The following is an 18,635-nucleotide window of genomic DNA, read 5'->3' as shown; positions in this document are numbered from 1 at the left end:
CATGGCTTTGTTATGTTAATGGGCCATAGAATTTGAACAATTGGTCTTTATTCATCAAGCTGTGAAATATCATCTGCTTTTCACCCACCCGAAAATAACAAACTGCGTAGAGGATGGAAAGGACCAAGAAAAAAGATGTTATATCTTGAAGCGATTATACAAATGGCTCAGAAAAGAACATAACATCTTTGTTGCGCAGTAACGATGTACCAGCGTCAGAATCTCACCTATCATTTCACAGCATTTTGCCCACAACTCTCTGATCAGCAGAACAAACAAACAGGAACACATGGAGATAAAGCCGGCCAGCCCGAGCACAATGTGGTCTTGTTTGTTTTTCCCAGCCCGTGTTTGTCTTCTCAGTAGCCTCATGTTGATCTTTTGTTTATGCCAAATTATGCCTCAAATCACAGTGTTGGTGCTAGTTTTCCTCAATGTCACCATGAAGTGCTCATATTTTCATTCTCATATTCCACTCGACGATTTCATGGTCAGGGAACTATGCTGTTGATGTGCAGTAAGTGGTAAACGACATGCTTGTTTGCTTGGATTGATGACACTGCAGTGAAAACATAAATTATCCCAAGCATCATAAAATAGAAATAGAGACTGTACTTATTTAGTAAAGACTTATTCAATGATGTGCTAATTCCAAACTATCAAAAGTCATAATTGTGATTTACTTTTGAAGTAATAACATGAGTAAAATGTCCAGGAAACAGTCATCTTAATGTTGCAATCCTTTGCGAGGGAATATGACTTAAGCAAATTGGCATTAGAAAGTGTAATTTCCTTCCAGAGCAAAGCCATTAGAATCAAGACGCCAATGTCAGCGAGGCGCTCCAGAAGGAAATGCTAGGAATACTGCGCAGCATGCATTCTTAAGTTTTTTTGGCAGTGGCTCATGTTTGCCTTGAAGAGCCCCTGGTGCTGTTGAAAACTGCAGCAGGATGCTGGACCCACTGGAATCTTTCCTGAATACCTGCATTCAAGCTGCAAACTCCTGACACATGGCATTGCAGGCGGCCACCACCGCTCATCTGACGGCCGGATCTATGCGAGACAGCTGCTGTCTTGTGTGGTCTCCTACGGAAGATGGCATCCACATTTAGCCTTGCCCATCCAAACCACCAGGATACTGACACTAAAGAAAGTGCTGGCTTCCTCAGACCAGCTCTCGCGCCAATCAGATATCCCCTTGTTTTCAGTGGCAGCCCACCAGGTCATCGTGTAATAATTTTCAGGTTTAATGACGAGGATGTGTTGAAATCTCATGGTCCCAAATTTAATCACGGACCTCTATGAAGGAAATTCCAAATATTTACCCTGTGTGTGTAGGACTCAACTGAGCTAAGTGGTTTTGACAATAACTTGGAGTGAGTCTCTGAAGGCCTTCAGTTATATTCATGAAGAATTAACACTTTTCAGGATCTTGTTGAATTTTTGGAAGTATTAAATGTCACATTTGGGGTGTGGTGTGAGGAGACAAAGAAAAAGGAAATAATCACAGAATTTATTAACATAGAAATACACAGATCAGGAAACATAAACACAAGAAGTGAAATGAACACTCAAGCAACAACTAAAATTAGATACAAAACATGGGCTAAAGGAACTACTAATAAAGCAAGACAAAGCAAGACAATAACAGTATATACAATGATATATATAAGACTATAACCTTTAACAGACACAGAGGATAAACTAAGAACTAAACCTCAGGACCAGTTTAAACAAAGAGATAGAAAAAACCTAGACTTGAGAGACAAAAGAATAATTTTGAAAAGAAAACAAGACTAAGGAAGACAAAACAGAGCTATCCAAGGTGAACACAAAACTTTTTGTTAGAAAAAAGGAAAACAAAACAAAAAGCAACCATCTTTAAGTCGTCTGAACCAAAACTCATACATACTTTTACTTTCAGATACAGTATTATCCCCAACAACAGAACAAATCAATGCACATGCTTCTGCAGCATCTTTTTCTTGATGGAACTCATAATGAATGGAGTGACTGATAAATTCTTCTCATTTGTTATTTACAAACTACTTAAAGGACAGTCTACAATTGTGGAAAAACACTTCTCTTTATGTTTTTTAGGTGGAATGATTGTTGTTCGTACGTGGCTGAAGTGGACATTTTCTGTAAGGTTATATTCACTGTTTGAATTACCACAGAAACATATTTGTAACATGATTTGGTTAGGTTCGAGTAAACACATCTGTGTTTAATTTCAAAGGTGTCCAGAGTCTGTTCTACCTTAAGTAGTCTAAAACAGCAAATGTAAGTCAATATAAAGCACTATTTGAACAGGAATGAAGCAATATCCTTATCTTGCTTTGTGTTTTTCAACATTTTTTTTTTAAGTTAACCTCACCTTAATTTTTGATGTATATATTTTTAATACATTTACAATAGTTTTTTTTTATATTATGCATCAGTTAGCATAGCTTGTGTTCTACATTTAACCTGAAAGGATGCACATGAGCACCAGTGGCAAGTAAGTCATATACTCTCAGTACCGTGAGGGACACTGAGCACTGGAACAATGAGAGACATGGCACATGACATGGCTGAAGGACCTTCCATTTTTTGGATCGATCTTTCTTTCTTTCTTTCTTTCTTTCTTTCTTTCTTTCTTTCTTTCTTTCCTTCTCTCTCAGTACAGAGGCACTGTTGTGCATGGAGAAAAAGGCTCGCGGCCGTATAGATGGGTGCAAAGTTAACATAGCACATAATTCCACCACTCCCCTCTTCTCTCCTTCCCTGCGGGTGCGTGGAGAAAATAAGCGTATTATCAAATTCGCCTCTCGAGCGGCATAATTTCTTGGATGCGTGAAATGGCCGCCTCTTCTGGGATGGTGGGACCTAATGCTGAGTGGCAGCGTCTCTGGCTTCAGTGGCACGGCCCCGGCCCGAGCCAAAGGGCCAGGACACAAACCAGACCGAGAGGCTGCTGAGATTTCCACCAATTAAAAGCAAAGGGGCAAGCGTCTCGCCAAACTGGAGCAACGAGGAATGGAAAAAAGATGCAGTGGCCCCGTCAAACAGGATTTCCTTTGAAAAAGCCTCTTGAGGGACACAAGAGTGTGATGAAGAAGAGTGTGGGGGGAAATTGCAGGGCCTCGTTGCTTAGTTACTTGGCAATTTAGGAACTTCATCAACTTCCAAGAAAGAGAGAAAAGACACAGGAGGAAAAGAGAGGGCAGAAAAAAACAGATTCCTCGCTATTGCCTCGCGCAAGTCGGGCACATGGCACCACAGCTCCAAACACACTAGCCTTTGTGCGACAGTGTAATATGTCCCTCCTATTTCCTCTGCTGAAGCCACTGACGCGTGTCCTTGCTCTTGCTGCTTCTTCCAGTCTGCTGGAAGTACTTATTTGTCATTTCCTCTCCGGACAGGGGGAGTCCTCCATTCTGTCCTCCCAATGCTTGAGCGAGTGAAGGGTAAAATGATGAGGGAGGTCTAAAGAAAACACATTAACTGACTTTTCAGACGAGAAGGAGACTGTGAATTAACTGCCACCGTCCTCCCTGTGCATAGTCAGAACGAGCCCCTTGAGAGTAAATGCAATAGTCCAGACGAGGGGGCTGTTTATTTTAGCTGTAGAAATACGACAACTCTCAAACTACAACATTTTCTATTTTGTCCATTTTGTAGTTTTTGCCTTTATTTAGTTTCATTAAGTTTGAGTTTAATTTTGATGGCTGTAATTGATTGTTGTACTGTGATTCACTGCAGAAACACCGTAGACAGTGATGGCATGTGACCTAAGGTAGCATGCATTGGTATAAATAAGGCCATAGTGACTGGACTTGTGACCAGACACGGTTCCTCCTGTGTATGGGGTGAAGGAATTTAAATACATGTAATTATATGTGTTTTTACTGAACTTTGGGTTTGTTGATCATGCCCCACCCAGCAAAAACTTGTTGAACACATATTAAATATGAGTTTAAACATTTAATCTTAAAGATGACTACAAAAACAAAACTTCCCTGTGCATCTAAAATACTACTTGTGGTAAATGGTCTAAAAAAAGATGTCTGTAGTGGGCTAAATTTGGACCAAATCAGAATGACCAAACAGAGCCCAAAATTCAACATCTATTTTTGGGCTTAATAAATGCCATGACGGACTGACCAGTTTTAGCCCAAAACACAACGTTCATATGATGTCTGTTTCTTTGCCCTGGGGGGGACTATCCCTGGACTTCAGCCATGAGCCCTACATCTACATTTACACTCATCCAGCTTCTGACAAAAGTTGGAACCTTCCCCTGACCTCTGCAGACTGCTTAATTTGAAGCTTCATTAAAAATGGTTCAATTTGCCATTGTCTATGTATTATCACAGTGTTCTTTGGTATTTTGATAACACTTCCGTATGAAGTAACATGATACTCAAGCTAGCAGGCTGCACATTACAACTTTATTAACCAGTGTTGAGGTTAATAACACATTTTTCAGATGCATCTATTAAATTTGATAAACATTGGGGTTTCGTTCTCTACTTTATTTCTGATGATTAATTGATTGGTCCCAGTATCTCAGTAATAAATTACAAATTGTTCAAAATGGAGACAAAAAGACCATCTTTTCTAAGGGTAATCAGTTGTTTAGTGTTTGTGCACATTAATTTGTGGATCTGGAGTCTAGCAACCCAAACACTGTGATACAGAACATCTCAGACAATATTCTGTGGGTTTTCTAAGTTAGAAAACATTGTAAAAAAACAAAAAACTAGTCTTTCTGATTTGTGCTGCTCAGACACGTTAAATTTGTCCCATCACAGCACTTTACCTGCATTTATGTGAGAGAGAAAAGATGAGGTTATATGGAGAAAAACTGACAAGACGGGAAGGAAGAAATAAATATACTGATTAAATATGGTGAAAACAAGAATGGAGAAGAAAGTGAACCCAGTGAAAATGGCTAAAATCCAGAGTTTCTGCTCCTCTCTCCTCTCTGTGGTGAAGTGTGCTGAGATTAGCTGTGGCTGGTTCTCATTTAAAGGAACAGGATTGGTGTGTATCTGAAAAAGGCGGTGTAGTGCACGTGAGAATGTTGTTGTGGTTTTTATCCTTGAGGTATTTTGACCAGCATATCACAGACGTTTCATTAAGACCTGTGTACGAGGGGTATAATATGTGATCTTAAAATGGGAATGTATTAGAAAGTGATTTGAGAACAATGCCATAAACAACCATTTTAGGTTTAGCTTTTTAAAAGTGTAAATAAAATGCATTCAGAAAAGCCAATGAAATTAATTCATATTCCTTAGCCCTTATTATCAAACGTATTTTTTAAACAGGTGTGAAACTCTGTTTCTGCCGTCTGCCAATACACTTAGCCCCGAATGCCCCAAACACTTGGCCCTGAATGCCCCAAACACTTGCCCCTGAACGCCAGCAAACAACACGTCCGACAAAGACAAAACACAAACCCATATTGTTTGGCCCGATCTTTGTTTGTGTAGACATGACACTGTGTGAGTTGTGAAATGCATTGTGGTCCCTTTGAGGCATCCTCCTTCTCTGGGCTGTCCTCATTAGGGTTGTGGAGCAGGGTTTGGGATAATGAGAAAGCAGAGCTCAGGGTGGTGGCCCAGGGTTTGGCGGCCGCTGCACAGTAGCTTCGGCCTCCACATCCCAGCGATGGGCCGAGCGTAAATTCGACGTCCTTGTGTATAAGTACACCATATTGTTTGGGAATTAAGTGCAGCGTCGAGGCCTGTAATTACACGCTTTACAATAACGGGTTTTCAGAGAGGCTGGAAATAGCTTGGAGGGTTCCGGCCTGTGTTCCAGCCGCCGGCGAACTTCACAGCAATGGGCTGAGCTGACTTTCAAATGTCAAACTGTTCTTATTTTAGAAACAAAGAGCCTTCTTTTACCGCTCGCTGATCTGGGAGGGCAGAAGCCTATTGTTTAAGTGCTTCCTGATTACATTTACATTGCCACAGGAACTAGTGTGAGAGCAAATGGGCTGGTTAAATAATATTCAGCAAAGATTAGGGAACAAGCAAATATGTCTTAATGGGGGCTGTACAGTTCTCTTTTGATGTCTTTCTGCATCCGTTTGGGGAGGTTAATTTCTAAAAACAACAGAAAAATATACAGAAATTGCGATGCATTCTCAGTCAGGACAACAATATGTTATGCAAATCAAATGTATTGGATCAGTAAACTCATGACTGCATGCATCAGTGAACAAGTCATTACCTCCATTTTGCTGCTCATGGAATAATCATTGCATGAAAACCATATCCTAATACTTTAAAGAAAATGTTGCTACAATTCATATGAATAATACAGTGAATTTGAACAGGGTGGACCATGGCACTGTAAGTAGTGTCGCTATCACGTGCTCCAGGGTCCTGGGGTCCTGGGTCCATGTTGGGTCCCTGTTTGTGAAGTGTTTGTGAGCATTCCCTGTGTCTGTATGAGTTTCCTCTGGGTGATCTGCTTTCTTTCCAGTCCAGAAATATGTTAATGGGTGGATCGGCTGTAGGAAACTGTCCATGCGTGTGAGTGTGTGATTGACTGGTTGAGTGTGTGTTGCCCTGTGATAGCCTGGTGCTATAATGTGATAGCATTGCACTAACATAGTATTGGAAATCCAATAAAGGAGCTAGCACACATTATTATTATTACTGTTACAGTTATAATAATAATAATAATAATAATAATAATAATAATAATAATAATAATTATTATTATTATTATTATTATTATTATTATTATTATTATTATTATACCCACAGCCCTTGTGAGAACAATCCTTAATATAATTTTACCACAATGTCCACCACCCACTTTCCTGCAGTTAGAAAAAACTATAATCCGCAGCCTTACTTTTACATTTTCACAGACAACTAGGGTCTAAACCTTCCAGATAGAGCTGAACAGGCCTGCTGTGTGGCAGATGGATGGATTCCGGTGTGTAGTGAGGTGATGGAAGGGGGTGAAGATGCGCTGTGGCAGTCCAGGTGTGTCGTCTGTCTGCATTGTCATTGACTCTAGTGTTTCTAATAGGATCCCCGGGCTCTACTTTTCCCACAGACCTAATCAGTCAGCGAGCACTCCTCTCCTCTCAGCCCGAGCCCAGTGCAGCTCCAGGCCAGAGAGAGGCAGATTCGTCCAGTCAAACGGCCTGCTGGGACCCTCCTCCGCCGCCCCCTTTTAACAGGCTGCCTACGGCTCTTAATGACTGGCCAGATTCAAGGACACGTAGCAAAGCTCACAGCAATACCTGCATGTACTTAACACCACCGCCCTGTACTCTGTTTGCCTTCATTGCATTGTGGGATATACAGACAGGGTAAAATGCAGAATAAAAGAATGTGTGCGTGTATGTGTATAAGTGTGTGTGAGAGCGAGAAAACAGAAAGAGAAATCAACATTGCTGCCCTCTTTCTAACAATCATATGCAGCAGTACAGCCATTCGTTCCCGCTGTGACAAAGATTCGTTTCAAACTAATGGGAGGCAAGCTGAGAGGCCAAAGAACCCGCTGGGCTAATCTAGCTCTGTTATTCTCCATAATATTTCTTTCATAACACATCAGTGCCTTGATAGACGAGGACAGCCTTCCTGTATACACGAATCCCTATCCATGTACATGACTCCCTACCTGTATACACAAATCCCTACCTGTATAAATGACTCCATACCTTTATACACAAATCACTACCTGTATAAGTGACTCGCTACCTGTATACATGAATCCCTACCCGTATAAATGACTCCCTATCTGTATACACGAATCCCTACTTGTATAAATGACTCCTTACCTGTATACACAAATCCCTGCATGTATAAATGTCTCCCTACCTGTATATACGAATCCCTACCCATATACATGAATCCCTACCTGTATAAATGACTTCCTACCTATATACACAAGTCCCTACACCTATAAGTCACTCCCTACCTGTATACATGAATCCCTACCTGCATAGATGACTACCTACCTGTATACGCAAGTACCTAACTGTATACTTGACTCTCTATCAACATACAAACTGTCACTTTTGTGGTACCTTTTAAGGGCATATATTCAGTATTCACATAAGTGTACCATATTCTATTATAACTGCAGATTTTAAAGGTGTACCTTATTTCATCTCCAGGACTTATATTTTGTTGCATATTTTTAAACAGTTCTGTAATAAAAGCTTGCAAATATTCACCTCTCCTTCTGTAGAAGAGAATATAATGTACTTTTAGGGAACAAAATTGGACTTTAAAACCACTACAGTAGCTTTAGAGGTACATTTACACTGTGTGTACTTGTAGTGACAAAAATGTATCTCTATCGGATCTTTTTCTCTGAGAGTGCACATACTTCAGGAATCAGCTAATCAGCTAAGTTAATATCATTTATGGTGTTCTACTAGGTGGTTTTACACAGTTATGAGTGAGATTATTTATTTAAGACTGCTTTAAACTCAACTTGTGAGTCCATGGTTTAATCTTTCTACAATTTTTAAGTGGATTGTTCTATACCTAACCTCCTCAGATGAATCTTATTAAAAACAAACAAACAAACAATAACCTTGCACAAGCCTTCTTAATGAACAAAATGCCAGTGCTTTGCTGTCTGTAGTGGGAATGCAAGATTTTATTTTTTTCTCTTATACAGATTTGGTGTTCAGAACTGATCAATGTTATTTTGGCGATATTAGTGCACATTGAAGCATTTTCCACAATAAATAAATGACCAAGTATAATATTTTTCTTTCATTTTTTATTTATTGGATCCTCTTTATATACTTTTAGGACTTATGTGATGCTTTAAATCATATTTATGCAGAAATAAATAAAATAGAGTATACGTCAAAATTTTCACGAACTTCAAATCAAGCAAAAGCATAATATAAATGAGTTCTGATTTGGATTCAGTGTTGGGTTTGTACAAGTTATACATTACAGGTTTAGTAAATTCTGGGAAAAAAAAGACCTTCAGTAGTGTACTTACACATATATCTAAGTTCGGAAATTGTTCTTGGTTTGAACCTAAGGTTGATTCTGCACATTTACAAGTCCCATTTTGAAGACTAGTCCCTTCATTTGCCATATTTTGGATTATTTAATCTGTGATGAGTAATGGAATGACTCATACAGGCACATTTAAAGGGCAGCACGGTGGCGCAGCAGGTAGTGCGGTCCTGCGGTTGTGGGTTTGAGTCCCGCTCTGGGTGATTGTCCGTGAGGAGTGTGGTGTGTTCTCCCTGTGTCTGCGTGGGTTTCCTCCGGGTGACTCTCTGTGAGGAGTGTGGTGTGTTCTCCCTGTGTCCATGTGGGTTTCCTCCGGGTGCTCCGGTTTCCTCCCACAGTCTAAAAACACACATTGGTAGGTGGATTAGCGACTCAAAACTGTCCGTAGGTGTAAGTGTGTGAGTGAATGTGTGAGTGTGTGTTGCCCTGCAATGGACTGCTGCCCCCTCCAGGGTGTGTACCTAATGATTCCAGGTAGGCTCTGGACCCACTGCGACCTTGAACTGCATAAGTGATTACAGACAATCAATGAATGAATACAAGCACATTTACATATTTCCCAAAACTTGGACTATAGCAGTTTAGCTCTGCCCAGTCATGCAGATGTAATAAGGGATGTTTTATTACTGAAAAGCACAGTAGGCAAGCAGGGCAAAAAATGTATTAATTAATCAAATCGACCCCTGCAATGACCCTTGTCATAAGTGTAGGACAGATTGCAAGTGCAGCTTGGCACTTTTTTTTTGTTGGTCGAAGCTTGGTAGGTGTGTGGTACTTCACCACCTCCTCCAGATGACCTGAGGTATGGATGATTGGCCTTTAGCCTGCAGGGCTAGGAACTTACCAGACTAGAGGCTGAAAAACAGCAAGGAGAGGAAGACCACCTGTGGCACAGCAGACTGTGACCCAAATGAGTTTAATGGTAAGGCACTCATCCTTTCAGTGTGTTTGTGTCTGCAGTTATGTAACCTAAATCAAGGGGGTCAGCATGACCTACAGTTTATCTCAGGATGGAGGTAGAAAAGAGGTAAGGTCATATATTCAACTGAATCAGCAAACACAGTCACAGGCAAAAGTTTGAAGACCACTTGCACATTTATTGTTCCAATAAATTCTAGACACATGTTGTTAGGTGGATTGGCAACTCAAAAAAGTGTGAATAGGTGTGAGTGTGTGTTGCCCTGTGAAGGATTGGCGCCACTCCAGGGTGTGTCCCTGCCTTGCACCCAGTGATTCTGGGTAGGCTCTGGACACACCGCGACTCTGAACTGGATAAGCAGTTACAGACAATGAATGAATGAATGAATGAATGAATGAATGAAAATAGACTTGACGCCTGAATGCAATCAAATTCTTACACCAGTGTTTCATCATTTTCACAAAAGAGGAGAAACAGTTACTGCAGCAAAGAGGACACACACACACACACACACACACGTTTTTAAATTAGTTTCAGAGGAAAGACTGGAGCATGTGTGTATAAAGCTTTGGACATGCAGTGTATCTCTGTCATGTTAATCATTATGAACAGTTTATGAAGTTGTTATTTTGACCTTCTGTCATGATGTATTTTGTAGTGTTGGATGAATGGACAACTTCAGAAATGCTGAACATTACCTGTCACGCCTTCGTCCTGTCAGTTTGTTGTCCCCGCCATGTGCTTTATTTGCACATGGCTCTGTTTTGTTTATGTTCGAGTCTCCGCCTTTGTTCCGCCTCCTCGTCCGTGTCATGTGTTACCCGTCCTCGTTATCTGTCCAGGTGTGTCTCGTTTGTGTTGGTATTTAAGCTCTCTTGTCTCGTGTCCTGTTTGTCGTTCATTCACATTCTCATTTATCCTTTCTCATGTCAGTCATGTTATCTGTCTGTCTCCGTAGTTTCTCTCGTCGTCGTTTCGCTCCCCAGTCTAGTCTGTCTAAGTGTTAGTTTAGTTTCATTTCGTGTTGTGTTGTAACTACTGTTTCCTGTCATTGTTTTGTTATTTCTTTCATTATAATTAAAATACCGTGTTTTAGCAAATGCGTCCGCCTCCGTCAGTCCGCTCCGTGAATCCTGACAGAATGAACGACCACAAGGACGCAGCTAGCGCGGAGTACTACCTCAAGGGGTGTGCCGTTCGCCGGACTCCATTCCGCACAGGCCCCAAAGATCCTGTGGGGGAGGCTTTGAAAGCGGCCTCGGAATGGAGTCGCCGGCTCCAGCTCCTGCCTGGCGCTGTTCCGGATCCTATAGCGGTGGAGTCGACTCGGGAATCGAGTCGTTGCGCCAGCGGGAGTCGAAAGAGTCGGCGGAAGAACCGTGCTGGAGTTCCCCCCTCGACGGAGGATTACCCCCTCAGGTCCGGGGAAATTTTTGGGGGGGCGTTAAGGGTAGGGGCTGTTAGCCTCACCTCCGTACCTCTGAGGCCTGAGGCTAACAGGGGCGCACCTCGAGGTGATCTAATGGGTGCGCCTGTGAAACCCCCTAAACCCTTTACAGCTCCAGCGCGAGCCCGGCGAGCAGCACAAACCCCTGTCCTCGAGAGCGCGGCACGCGCCTCTCCTGTCCTCGAGAGCGCGGCGCGCGGCTCTCCTGTCTTCGTGAGCGCGACGCGGGCCTCTCCTGCCTCCTTGGACGTCGTCGCAGGTCCCCCTGCCTCCTTGGACGTCGTCGCAGGTCCCCCTGCCTCCTTGGACGTCGTCGCAGGTCCCCCTGCCTCCTTGGACGTCGTCGCAGGTCCCCCTGCCTCCTTGGACGTCGTCGCAGGTCCCCCTGCCTCCTTGGACGTCGTCGCAGGTTCCCCTGCCTCCGTGGACGACGTCGCAGGTTCCCCTGCCTCCGTGGACGACGTCGCAGGTTCCCCTGCCTCCGTGGACGACGTCGCAGGTTCCCCTGCCTCCGTGGACGACGTCGCAGGTTCCCCTGCCTCCGTGGACGACGTCGCAGGTTCCCCTGCCTCCGTGGACGACGTCGCAGGGCTTCCTGTCCCCGTGATGGCGGCACCCGCCGCTCCAGTCCCCGTGATGGCGGCACCCGCCGCTCCAGTCCCCGTGATGGCGGCACCCGCCGCTCCAGTCCCCGTGATGGCGGCACCCGCCGCTCCAGTCCCCGTGATGGCGGCACCCGCCGCTCCAGTCCCCGTGATGGCGGCACCCGCCGCTCCAGTGTCTGTGATGGCGGTACCCGCCGCTCCTGTCCCCGTGACTATGGCGGCTCCCGCCGCTCCTGTCCCCGTGACTATGGCGGCTCCCGCCGCTCCTGTCCCCGTGACTATGGCGGCTCCCGCCGCTCCTGTCCCCGTGACTATGGCGGCTCCCGCCGCTCCTGTCCCCGTGACTATGGCGGCTCCCGCCGCTCCTGTCCCCGTGACTATGGCGGCACCCGCCGCTCCAGTCCCCGTGATGGCGGCACCCGCCGCTCCAGTCCCCGTGATGGCGGCACCCGCCGCTCCAGTCCCCGTGATGGCGGCACCCGCCGCTCCAGTCCCCGTGATGGCGGCACCCGCCGCTCCAGTGTCTGTGATGGCGGCACCCGCCGCTCCTGTCCCCGTGACTATGGCGGCTCCCGCCGCTCCTGTCCCCGTGACTATGGCGGCTCCCGCCGCTCCTGTCCCCGTGACTGTGGCTACGGCCTCTCCTGTCCCCGTGACTGTGGCTACGGCCTCTCCTGTACCCGTGACTGTGGCTACGGCCGCTCCTGTCCCCGTGACTGTGGCTACGGCCGCTCCTGTCCCCGTGACTGTGGCTACGGCCGCTCCTGTCCCCGTGACTGTGGCTACGGCCTCCCCTGTCCATGTCCGTAGGTCGGCCCGAAGGACTTCAGGGCCGATCCCCAGAACTGTGCCCAGGCTGGTTCCTCAGACTGCCACACAGACATTAGCCAGTCCTGGGCACCCCCCTGTTACTTTGGTTCCATTGTCTGTCCCTGTCCTGGTTCCCGTCTCTGTCCTTGTCCCTGTACCCGTTTCTGCCTTTGTGTCTGTCCCGGTCCCTGTCACTGTGTTTGTGTCTGTCCCCCTGAATGTCTTGGTCCCTGTTCCCCTACCTAGTCCAGTCCAGTTTCCTGTGAGTCCTGTCCAGTTCCCTGTCAGCCCTGTCCAGTCTATGTTTCAACCCCCTGTCCAGTCTCAAGTCTCGTCTCCTCTCCAGTCCCCGTTTCAACCCTCGGTCCTGTCTCCATTCCAGTCCCCTGTCCTGTCTCCTGCCCATGTCCAGTCTTTGGTCCCCAAACATGTCCAGTCCCCTGTTAGTCCTGTCCAGGCCCCATTTCAACCCTATGTCCCGTCTCCTGTCCAGTCCTTGTTTCAACCCTCTGTCTCGTCTCCTGTCCAGTCCACTGTCCCCAAACATGTCAAGTCACGGTATCCATCCCGCGTTCAGTCACCTGTCCCGTCTCCTGTCCAGTCTCATGTCCAGTCCCCTGTTAGTCCTGTCCAGTCTCTGTTTCAGACCCCTGTCCAGTCTCATGTCCAGTCCCCTATTAGTCCTGTCCAGTCCCCGTTTCAACCCTCTGTCCTGTCTCATGTCCAGTCTCCGTATCCGTCTAGTGTCATGTCACCTGTCCTGTCTTCTGTCCAGTCACATACCCCTGTCCAGTCTAATGTTCCTATCCTGTCCAGTGTCTTGTCACCAGTCTCTGCTCCCGTCCAGTCCCAGCACCCGGTCCTGTCATCAGTCCCGTCTCCATTCCAGTCCCCTGTTCATGTCCAGTCTTCTGTCCCCAAATGTGTCCAGTCTCCGTATCCGTCCCACGTTCAGTCCCCTGTCTTGTCTCCAGTCCAGTCTCCCGTCAATTCCCATGTGTCCACTCCTGTCCTGTCCAGTCCGTTCTCGTCTCTTGTGGCCCCCCTTTGTCAGTCTCCTGTCATGTCCCATGTCCCGTCTAGTATATTCGGTCCTGTCGTGTCCCCAGCTCCTGTGTCTGTTCCCGTCCTGTCCTGAGTCCTGTCACCCGTTGGTTTGTTGTCCTGTCTTGTTTTCCGTGCCCTCTCCTGTGCCAGCTCCTGGGGGGTTTAGGAGTACGCGCCCAGGAGTTGCGCGTTCTTGGGGGGGGCATCTGTCACGCCTTCGTCCTGTCAGTTTGTTGTCCCCGCCATGTGCTTTATTTGCACATGGCTCTGTTTTGTTTATGTTCGAGTCTCCGCCTTTGTTCCGCCTCCTCGTCCGTGTCATGTGTTACCCGTCCTCGTTATCTGTCCAGGTGTGTCTCGTTTGTGTTGGTATTTAAGCTCTCTTGTCTCGTGTCCTGTTTGTCGTTCATTCACATTCTCATTTATCCTTTCTCATGTCAGTCATGTTATCTGTCTGTCTCCGTAGTTTCTCTCGTCGTCGTTTCGCTCCCCAGTCTAGTCTGTCTAAGTGTTAGTTTAGTTTCATTTCGTGTTGTGTTGTAACTACTGTTTCCTGTCATTGTTTTGTTATTTCTTTCATTATAATTAAAATACCGTGTTTTAGCAAATGCGTCCGCCTCCGTCAGTCCGCTCCGTGAATCCTGACATTACCAATGTTTTTTTTTCTTTACTTTGGGAAACTGGTATTAACGGAAGAAAGGGAAGTAATTTACTAAACATACAGTAAAATGCTGTAGGCCAATACTAGTGCTTATAAAGACACACACACACACACACACACACACACACACAGGGAAAGAAGGCCAGGGTAGCACAGATCACTTGTGGTTTCTTCACTGCAGAAGGAATAGGGGGGAGGGTATCGATTGAATGTGGTGAGCCTTCCAGCAAACCCTTCACTGTTCTGGAAACTCTCCTGTACATACAATATACTGCATTGTCTCTGTTCTTTATTATGCACAGATGCATGCGTTTGAAGATGCGTATTACCTTCAGTGGAATGGTTCAATTAAAAATCACATCAGTTGCAGTGCATTACAACAGACATTTATCCAGATGCAACAACAACCAAAAATGATATTATAATTTCAGTATGTTTCTGTGCTCTTTGCTGTTATTACAGCCTCTATTCATTTAATGAAACTTTTTTTAACGTTTTGAAACACATCAGCTGGGATCTTTCAATTCTAGAATCTTCGAATCATGACCCAAGGGATCCCAAGCACATGCAGATTCATGGAGGTTAAGGTTATTGTTATTAATGGCAATTCTTTTTTGTCCAGATATATAATAACTGAAAGATGGTCTCTGACTTTTGCACAGTGCGCTATACTCATATATTGTAAAGCATATTAATATGTCATGAATTTTCCTTCCTCTATAAATCACCATTTCAGAAAGGCATGCTCTCGTTAGGAACGCTGTATGTAAGTTCACCATATGGGATTTTGAGACATTAGTCACGAACAACAGGCCATTGAGGGAACAGACCTATTTGTATGTACTATTTCTTATGCGGTTAAGCTTACGTTCAGGATTAGTAAGTGCTGGAGTGACTCATGAGCTTGGCTGTAGAAAGGACATGGCTGTGTCCTTCTGGGAGTGAGGTCTCCGTGCCTGAAAAGTGGGTCAGGAGTAAAATATTCATGTCCGGGATGGTCGGGGACCGAACCTCCGGACCAGAAGCGTCTGATCCTCGAGCCAAGGGCCCACTCATTAGGCTTGGCCTGTCATGTGACCACGTTGTCATGGGATCAGGTGACAACAACTGAACGCACATCATCCTCAGCTTGTTTTTCGCAAGAAAAAACAGGGCCACAGGCCTGAACCGCATGCGAAATGAAACTGCCATAAACAATTAGGGCCTTCATTTAAAATCTGGTCCCTGAAAGAGGAACTTGTGGTCTTGAGATAGTGTAATGTTTTTTTGGAAGGTTTAGCTAAGTAATCGCTTCCATGTTTGGTAATAAACTACAGTGAGTTTTCTTTTTATAGTCTGCTTATTAATCACCCTGTAGTTCTTGGAGAGACAGTTCTAGGAATCTGAAAAAGTTGAGGAGGGTAGTCTATAGTAATCTAGTACTTGGATTTGAATTGTTATAATAAAGCTATACTTGTCATGCTGTTATCATATTAGCTTATAAAATTCCTTATAATTCTTATCAAACTTATCATTCCTTAGCTTATAATAAGTGTTTAATAATAACTTGCTACTTTTGTTACATCTCAGTATTATAGTAATCCTGCAATGTTAGCCACATAGCGGCAATATTCAGCTGCCATTAAATGATGTATTATGAAAAATTAATTGTTTGAATGTTTTAGCAAATTAATATATGGACCTATTTCTTACAAACAACAGCCCAGTCAGTTTTGATCTGCTTTAATGATCTGCTAAAGTCTGAAAAGAAGGATAAAAAACACCTCACGCCTATGCGCTTCACATTTGTAGTAAACTTTTGTAGTTCATTTTCAAAAAGCACTGAAACCAGTTCTTGTGAAAGTACTGTTTAGACAGTGAAAGAAATGTGCTGTGTCATTTCATCCTTGTGATATTTTGTCACAGATGATTCATTAAGACCCTGAACTGTGTAAATCTGTGGGAACGTTAATCTGTGGGGAAGGTTAAAGGCCTGTTTAAAATGTTTACTTGATATATGAGACATATATTTTGTCACTGTCCAAAGAAAAACATTCATTCATTCATTCATTCATTATCTGTAAGCGCTTATCCAGTTCAGGGTTGCGGTGGGTCCAGAGCCTACCTGGAATCATTGGGCGCAAGGCAGGAATACACCCTGGAGGGGGCGCCAATCCTTCACAGGGCAACACACACACACTCACACACATTCACTCACACACTCACACCTACGGACACTTTTGACTCGCCAATCCACCTACCAACGTGTGTTTTTGGACTGTGGGAGGAAACCGGAGCACCCGGAGGAAACCCACGCGGACACAGGGAGAACACACCAACTCCTCAAAGAATAACAAGTATTGCCAAAACAGTATAAAATTAAGGAAAAAAACTTACTTAATTTTCAGTGGAAGTCAATATTAAAATATTTTATTCCAAGTAGTTTTGGGGCATTTCTATTGGTCCATTCATGATGCAATGTTTACACAGCTGCTGGTTTCAAATGATGTAGCACACTAAACATTAGCAAATTTGTTTTGGGTAGTAACATTTTATTTCAGTGTAAGTGATGTGATAGAAGACCATGACAAGACCATTCCCAGGTTTTGTAGAATGTGTAGTATATTTTGTACAATGCGTAAAAAAGTCATCGTGCTCTTTGTGGATGTACAAGTGAATATTTCACATTTACTCAGCCTGGAAAATCAGCTTAAAACCTAAGGCAACCTTAAGCTTAAGCCTAAGTCTAAGCTCCAAATGGTAAAAAACAGCAGGGTTTTCTTTTGTGTATTGTTCTTCCTTTGGAGTTTACAGCACTGTTGCTGTTATTTTTCTTGGGGTAAATAACAAGCAGTGTGTGTGAATTTAGTGAAAGTGAAGCTCACAGTTTCACTTTTTTATGAATATTTGAGCACTTTTTAGTCACATATGTTGTTTAGTTTTGAGGTCTTACTGAGTTGAAGAAAAAAAATCCTTTTTTTGTCCATATAGAAATCCATAGGGACACTGCAGCCAATAGTTGTGTAATTGTGTGTAAGCAGGAGTGTAGTAGATAGACATAAAAACTCATACAGGTCTAATGAGGCTGAAAGCATAACAATGAAACATAATATTACATAACAAGGACTATGCACTCCACCACTGGAAAGGTTTTTTTAGTTGCCCAAAGGTTATTGTACTAAGGAGCCTACAGGGGGTCTATCCAAATCCAAAGAGCTTTTTTTTGCCGTCTTTATTTGAACCCCATTCAGCTCTATGGCCTTGTTGAATTCTTCTATCTGCTTGCAGTGAGCGCCTGGAGGCAACTTTGGCTCATGTGTTGGTGAAAGTTTGCACTAAACCTACTTTTCCCTCCCCGAGCTTGTGGAACACCCGTCCTCAAACCTGTTTACAGGAAAATGCCACATCACACGGCCCGCTGAGGAGTAATTTTGGAAGCAACCAAAGGCGTGCCATCAGCGCGGCGTTCCCAGCCGCTCTCTGAAACACTCATAATGAGAAGCGAAGAAAGCTTATATTTTTTATATATTTTTCTCTCCACTCTCTCTCTCTCTCTCTCTCTCTCTCTCTCTCTCTTTCACGCTCACTCTGTGTCTCTCTCTCTCTATATATGACTCTCCTCCTTCCCTATAGTGCGGTGTAGTGAAGTGAAACGCTGAGGACTTTGCCTTTAACGCAGCAGCACACAAAGTCTCTCTTTCTCTCTCTCTCTCTCTCTCTCTCTCTCTCTCTCTCTCTCTCTATCTATCTATCTATCTATCTCTCTCTCTCTCTCTTCTCTCTGTTTCCACAGCAAGAACACAGGATGCGTAAAACAAACAAACGCACTAAAAATACTAACTTCGCCTATGCAAACATTCCCCCCTTAATGAGACGCCGGCTTTAGAGAAAGCAGCGAAAAAAGCGAGATCTCGCTTGCTGGGACCCCATAGTCTTACCACAGTGAGACCTAGAGGAGAGCTGAGATCAGAGAGAGAGAGAGAGGGAGAGAGGGAGAGAGAGAAACACACAGACAAATGAAAGGAGGAGTGGAGGAAAGGAGCGAGAGGAGGAATCAAACAGGGGAACGAACAGGAAGAGCAGAAGCGAGAGCATGTTCTTCACATCTCAGAGGGGAGCTGGCGGGGAGGGAGTTGGTAGGGTGCGGAAGTTCAGGAGCTGGGGG

Source organism: Hoplias malabaricus, chromosome X2, assembly GCF_029633855.1.
Source record: "Hoplias malabaricus isolate fHopMal1 chromosome X2, fHopMal1.hap1, whole genome shotgun sequence".
Taxonomy (NCBI): Eukaryota; Metazoa; Chordata; class Actinopteri; order Characiformes; family Erythrinidae; genus Hoplias; species Hoplias malabaricus.
The sequence above is the reverse complement of the archived record's forward strand: the minus strand, read 5'-3'. Positions refer to the sequence as shown.